Here is a 7,914-nt window from a genome sequence, read left to right as displayed (position 1 = left end):
GAGGGCTGCGGCCACGAGGGGCAACATTCGGGGCGGCAGCCGGCCCAACAGCGTTTGGCGGAACATGACGAGCTTTGGGTCGCCTCCGTCTTCGGGAGCTGCGATTAACTCGCTCCACTTGGCGGCCGGACTCCAGGCGCGGACAGGAGGGAGGGAGGGAGGGAGGGAGGGGGAGCGTGGTTTCGAGCAGAGCAAGTGCTCTGGGTCCGCTCTGGCTGGTGCGCTGAGCTTCGGCGGGGAAGAAGCGCGCGGAGAGACGGAGAAAGGAGCGCGGCGGGAGGCCCCTTTCACTTTTCCCCCTTCTCGGTAAAGCCTGTTCTTCCAGAGTTTGGGCAACTTTAGTTAGCAGCGGCGGTGTTTCACCTTTCCTGAAAAACAGCCACCTCCCCGGAAGTTTGGATTCGTGAGCGCCGTGAGATAATAATTCAAGATGACAGGAGGCAAGGTGCAGCGTTTGCGAGATGTTATCGTAGGCACACGCACGAATGCCCACACACAAATAAGAATGCCTTTATTTATTTATTTATTTATTTATTTTTCCAAACTTCCCGGATCAACAGATTCTGGATGGAACGTTGTACAATGCACCATCAATAAATCGCAGCATGAATCGTCATTCTCACACCCTCATTTAAAAAAAAAACAACAACTAAATAGAATTAATGTACCGCCTTCTGGCCCAAATGCTTTTACCTTTCACAAAATGGAATTTGAGGCAGCCCTTGATATATTGGGCACTACATTCTATAGGCTGTTACAAGGGATAAGTAGCCCTTTAAATTAGGCTTGGAAGCCCCCTGGAAACCTGATTTGAGGGCTGGTTAATGAATTCTGTACCAGTTGATACATTCAAGTCATCTCAAAGGCAACCACATTATAAAGCGTGTGGCAGTAGCCCAATCATGGTGATCAAGGCATGAATTGCCATCACTGATCCTTCCTGATTTACTTACAGCCAGTGCTTTTTTTGAAAAAAAAAAAAAAGGTGCCAGAACTCACACATCATACAACCCGCCTTGCCTACCCTACAAGGTTCCATCCAAAAAAGGTGCCGGAACTCCGTTCTGGGCATTCTATGACAAAAAAAAGCCCTGCTTACAGCCATAGTTGGACAAAGTACCTTTGGCCACAACTTCTATCTGCTGTTCAAGCAGGAGTGAGTCCAAAAAAATCTCCAAGTTATTTATCTGTAGTGACTAATAATCTTATCATCATGTGATAAAGACCTCTCAGAATTTGGGATTGGTTCAAAATATAGCAATTTCTTGTTGATTTGATACTAATCTTTATGATAATATTTCATGGGTCCTGTATTGCAGGACCTGCATTAACTTTTACTAAAGTTTCCAAAAAGCAATCAAAATAGTTTTTATTCATAAAGTCCAGGTTATAACAGCGGGATTTATCTCATCCAAGAAAGTTCTCCAAAGAAAAACAGCTCATGGTATCCTACTTTTTTGAAGGGAGGAATGGCTGACAATTGGGATGGCTGATGCTTTTCGGTCATGGTGTTTATATTATAAACTCACTTCCTTCTAAAAATTAAACTGATCCCTCTCTGTGATGACCTAGTCCTTAAAAACTAGTCCTTAAAACCTGAGTTGAGGTTTTTAAGGACTAGTTTACTTTAAGGGGATGTTTATTGGCCACCTTAACTTAGACCTTATTTAAGGAACATTGGCTATTATATTATTGGTTGTTCTTGTGGGTATTGTGTTGTGTGATTTTTGTTTATTGCATACATTTTATTGTGTTTTTAATAATCCAATTTGTTATAATCAAATTTTGAAACTTGGAGATTCGGTAGCAAGGATTTGAGAACTGAAATAAATAGTGACACAAACCTGCTGTTTCTGGGGGAGTGTGTCCTTTTCTTAAATAAAAACAAGATCTGATATTTCTGGAGTGCAAAGATATTTATGGATGAGCCATCTTGCTCAGACTTCAGATGAGTTTGTTTCTTGCTATCCAACCTCTTATCAGTTCAGTCCCCAAAGAATCTTCAGCCCAGCATGGGATGATGATGTGTAATTGAATATCATCAGACACTGATGTTACCTCACCGCAAGCCAACATATGACCTTTCATGGTGCTTTCAAAAAGATATTAATACAAGGAAAGATTTAAGCTCTAAATTATTCCACAGTGTAGCAATCACGGGCTCAATCACTCTTTCCCCCTATCAGCTAGAATCCCATGCAGATAAAAATAGAGGTATTGCAAGAACTACTGCTGAAACTCTCAACTCTTGTAATCGGTCCAAAAGGATACCATGATTGATGGTATCAAAAGCTATTAAATAGTATAATAGGACCAGGAGGGACACAGTTTCCCAATCTAGGCTCCAACAGAAATTTTCCACAGCTACCAATTTATTTCTGTCCTATGAGCAGGCTGAATCTTGACCAACCCAGTTAATCATGGTTTGATAGAATGTGGTTAAATAAACCATGGAATAAAACACGTGTGAACCCATTCAAGCAAATATAATAGTTTTTAAAATCTTATGGTTTTACATGCTAACTTTTAACCACTGCCTAATTTCTAAAAGAAGAAATATTTGGATTTGGATTTGATTTGGAAGCTATGCTGTTCTTTTAACTCTTATCTTTTCTAAAATGTGAAAGGGCATTGCAGATAAAATGTATGCATTCGATCTGAATATAGTAGCATGGTAGACAATAGCCTGAGAAAAACAGCAACAAAGCAGTCTAAGACCTTGGATGCATGAAGATCATTGAGCGACCTCATTTGAAATTAGACCAGCCCAGATATCAGACGCTAAAAGAAAACTGCATATAAAACAGCATATACACCATAAGAGGGAAAATAGGCATTGTACTTGCTCATTAACCAGAAATTTGTTTCTGTTGTGAACAGCACAGCCTGGAAATTAAAAACATACTTTGCAGATAGTCAATCCTTGTTTTTAATCCAAATTGAATTGAAGCTGAACATTATCACCCCTGTATGATTTCCAAGAATATTGTCCAAAAGTTAAAAGGTTTGAATATGTTTTTGTGGTAATGAAGAGAATCTACGTTATTATTATGCTTCCTGGGACCAACAATTTCTTAATCAGCTTATAAATAGCAAATATCTAACTTAAGATGTGAGGAAATGATTTCACTTGAATGTTAGGTTCCTGTTTAAAACCCAAAGCGATTGGATTCAGTCAGCCATTCATAAAAGGGATGGGATTGGTAATAACCTCTTTAGTGAACTCACTGCTCTGATTTTTCAGTGAATTTTGAAAGGGCATACAGTTTCACATTATTCTGGTGAAACTGGATATTATACACCATGAGTCAGTCATTTTCAAAGCTATTTTTCTATTGCTGCACTTTTTAATGTGCTTTCTTCAGTGATTGTTGTTGTTATTAATTGCGAAGTCGTGTCTGACCCATCGCGACCCCATGGACAACGTTCCTCCAGGTCTTCCTGTCCTCTACCATCTTCTGGAGTCCATTTAAGTTCACGCCTACTGCTTCAGTGACTCCATCCAGCCACCTCATTCTCTGTCATCCCCTTCTTCTATTGCCCTCAATCTTTCCCAGCATTAGGCCCTTCTCCAGTGAGTCCTTCCTTCTCATTAGGTGGCCAAAGTATTTGAGTTTCAACTTCAGGATCTGNCTCTAAGTTTATTGAAATTAGCTCTCTTGAAGTCCAAGACTCTAGTTTGACTGTGTTCTATTGCTTGTGCTTCCATAATGTTGAATTCCAATATTGCATGGTCACTTCCTCCCAAGGTTCCTATGGCTTCAACACCTTCTATCATTTCATCTCTGTTAGTGAGAATTAGGTCCAAAATGGCTAATCCCCTAGTTCCCTTGTCTACTTTTTGGGAGACAAAGTTGTCTGCTAGGTTTGTCAGGAATCTGTTTGATCTTCCACTGGTGCAGAGTTTGTCTCCCAGTTGATGTCAGGGTAGTTAAAGTCCCCCATCACTATTGTGATGTGCTTCCTACATACCTTAGTTAGCTGATTAGCAAAAAGTTCATCTATTTCCTGTGTTTGGTTGGGTGGCCTATAGTATACACCTATGGCAATGTCATTTTTCCCCCCTTTAATATTGACCCATATGCATTCAGGACAGTTTTCATCATTGCTGTGCTCTATTTCTGTAGAGATGTAGTTATTTCTTATATAGAGAACAACTCCACCTCCTCTTTTATTTGGTCTGTTTCTTTTAAATAATTTAAATCCCTCTAGCTGTGTGTTCCATTTGTGGGTTTCGTCCCACATTTCCGTTATGGCAACAATATCATATCTGCCCTCATTAACCTGAATTTCTAGTTCTCCCTGTTTGCTGTTCATACTCTGTGCATTTGTGTATAGACATTTGAGTCCTTTATGACCAATCCTGTGTTTACTTCCTACATAACCTGTGTGGTGCCTGAGTTCCCCTAATGTCTTACCACCTATTTGGTTAGTGCACTTTGTGTGGCACTTGCTATTAAGAGCTTGATTTTGCTTGACAGCAAGGTTGATGTTCTTGTCCATACACACATCTATGTTACATGCACTTATAGCCCTATAATTTTTAGATTGCCGGGGACAGGGATGTTCTGTATCAGTTAGCTCACTGTCCCTGCTGTTTAGTTTAAATATTCCTCCAGAAAATCTGTGAATTTATAGCCAAGTAACTCAGTCCCTTTCTTTGATGGATGCAAACCATCTCAAACATTTCTTCATTGGACCAGCTGCTGACATCGTGACTAATATATTCAAAGCCTTCCCCTTTACTCCACTCTTTTAGCCACATATTGAATTGTGCTATATGCTGGCCTTTTCCATTTTGGTCCTTATACACTGGTAAGACCTCTGAAAAAATAAGCCTACAGCCTATTCTGCTAAGTTCCTGCCCCAGGCTCTGGAAGTCACTCTGCACAGTGAGTACATCTTTTTGGGACAGATCGTTAGTGCCAAGATATACAATAGCCTCCACATCACAGTCCTTGCTGGCATTCTTGATTATTTTACAAATATGCTTCTTGTCCCTACTGGCAGTAGCACCTGGAAGACACCTGACCTCATTCGAAATCTCTGTGTCCTTTTCTAAATTTACATCCCTTATAACTGAATCACTAACCAGAAGGTGGCTTCTCTTTTTGGGTGCCTTTCTGTTCTTGCATGACTGATGTGTAATATCTGATTCGCACTTCTCCCTGTCGAAAACAAGTTCTTCATCTCGGTCCCCAAGTTCTTCATCTCAGTCCCCAAAGAATCTTCAGCCCAGCATGGGATGATGATGTGTAATAGAATATCATCAGACACTGTTACCTCACCCCAAGCCAACATATGACCTTTCATGGTGCTTTCAAAAAAATATTAAATAATACAAGGAAAGATTTAAGCTCTAAATTATTCCACAGTGTAGCAATCACGGGCTCTTTCCCCCTATCAGCTAGAATCCCATGCAGATAAAAATAGAGCTACTGAAAGAACTACCGCTGAAACTCTCAATTCTTGTAATTGGTCCAAAAGGATACCATGATTGATGGTATCAAAAGCTATTAAATAGTATAATAGGACCAGGAGGGACAGTTTCCCAATCTAGGCTCCAACAGAAATTTTCCACAGCTACCAATTTGTTTCTGTCCTATGAGCAGGCTGAATCTTGACCAACCCAGTTAATCATGGTTTGATGGAATGTGGTTAAATAAACCATGGAATAAAACACGTGTGAACCCATTCAAGCAAATATAATAGTTTTAAAAATCTTATGGTTTTACATGCTAACTTTTAACCACTGCCTAATTTCTAAAAGAAGAAATATTTGGATTTGGATTTGATTTGGAAGCTATGCTGTTCTTTTAACTCTTATCTTTTCTAAAATGTGAAAGGGCATTGCAGATAAAATGTACGCATTCCATCTGAATATAGTAGCATGGTAGACAATAGCCTGAGAAAAACAGCAACAAAGCAGTCTAAGACCTTGGATGCATGAAGATCATTGAGCGACCTCATTTGAAATTAGACCAGCCCAGATATCAGACGCTAAAAGAAAACTGCATGTGAAACAGCATATACACCATAAGAGGGAAAATAGGCATTCTACTTGCTCATTAACCAGAAATCTGTTTCTGTTGTGAACAGCACAGCCTGGAAATTAAAAACATACTTTGCAGATAGTCAATCCTTGAGATTGTTTGTTTTTAATCCAAATTGAATTGAAGCCGAACATTATCACCCTTGTATGATTTCCAAGAATATTATCCAAAAGTTAAAAGGTTTGAATATGTTTTTGTGGTAATGAAGAGAATCTACGTTATTATTATGCTTCCTGGGACCAACAATTTCTTAATCAGCTTATAAATAGCAAATATCTAACTTAAGATGTTAGGAAATGATTTCACTTGAATGTTAGGTTCCTGTTTAAAACCCAAAGCGATTGGATTCAGTCAGCCATTCATAAAAGGGATGGGATTGGTAATAACCTCTTTAGTGAACTCACTGCTCTGATTTTTCAGTGAATTTTGAAAGGGCATACAATTTCACATTATTCTGGTGAAACTGGATATTATACACGAGTCAGTCATTTTCAAAGCTATTTTTCTATTGCTGCACTTTTTAATGTGCTTTCTTCAGTGATTGTTGTTGTTGTTAATTGCGAAGTCGTGTCCGACCCATCGCGACCCCATGGACAACGTTCCTCCAGGTCTTCCTGTCCTCTACCATCTTCTGGAGTCCATTTAAGTTCACGCCTACTGCTTCAGTGACTCCATCCAGCTACCTCATTCTCTGTCGTCCCCTTCTTCTATTGCCCTCAATCTTTCCCAGCATTAGGCCCTTCTCCAGGGAGTTCTTCTTTCTCATTAGGTGGCCAAAGTATTTGAGTTTCAACTTCAGGATCTGGCCTTCTAAAGAGCAGTCGGGGTTGATCTCTTCTATGACTGACTGGTTTGAAGGCCTTGCAGTCCAAGGGACTCGCAGGAGTCTTCTCCAGCACCATAGTTCAAAGGCCTCAATTCTTTGTTGCTCAGCCTTTCTTATGGTCCAACTTTCACATCCATACATTGCAACTGGGAAAACCATAGCCTTGACTATACACACTTTTGTTGGCAGGGTGATGTCTCTGCTTTTTAGTACGCTGTCTAGATTTGCCATAGCTTTCCTCCCCAGGAGCAAGCGTCTTTTAATTTCTTGGCTGCAGTCCCCATCAATTTCTTTGGAAGTTCCCTGATTTCATAACTGGATACAATTCAAATACCAAGGGATTCAGGTCACATATCTCACATATATACTATTCCTAGCCACAGAACTCGGAAGAAGACTTTTCCTTCTGCTGGTGTTTCAACTCAGTAATGAGCTGTATGAAGGTGAGCCAGCTGAATCCAGAAAAACGGAGGTGCTGTAAATGGACCTCCGGAATGGAGTTCAACCTATTCTGAAGTCATTGCATTCCTCCTAAAGGAGCATATCTAGAGCATGTCTGACTGGGGAATTCTGAGAGTTGAAGTCCACATGTCTTAAAAGTTGCTGAGGTTAAGAAAGGTTCTCAGCTCGTGGTTGTGGCAACAAGTGATTTGGCACAATAATGTTTAAGAGAGCTTTCGTCAGCCACTTAAACCTGGTAAATCACCCATGCCTATTTCAATACGCTCTCTAAGGTACTTTACATCAGAGTTCAATTTTTATTTTTATCTTAAGTAGAAACAATGTTATCACCTATATGCTAGGTCTCAACAAAGCTCTCTGGAAATGGGTCACGTTATTCTTTATTTTAAAATCAAATTTGCTATCTTCCATTATCAAAGACAAGTGATCCAATGGTGTCACTAGGTTAAAATACAAGAACCTAATTGTTTTATGCAATAAAATGAGATAAAGGAATCATGCCAACTTGGAATTGAGAAAAATGATCATCATGCTAACAGAACTGCTTATGAAGTGTTTATGATTTCATGGATA

Source organism: Protobothrops mucrosquamatus, unplaced genomic scaffold (assembly GCF_001527695.2).
Source record: "Protobothrops mucrosquamatus isolate PMUCROS unplaced genomic scaffold, P.Mucros_1.0 scaffold2474, whole genome shotgun sequence".
Classification (NCBI taxonomy): Eukaryota; Metazoa; Chordata; class Lepidosauria; order Squamata; family Viperidae; genus Protobothrops; species Protobothrops mucrosquamatus.
Note: the sequence above shows the minus strand (reverse complement) of the source record.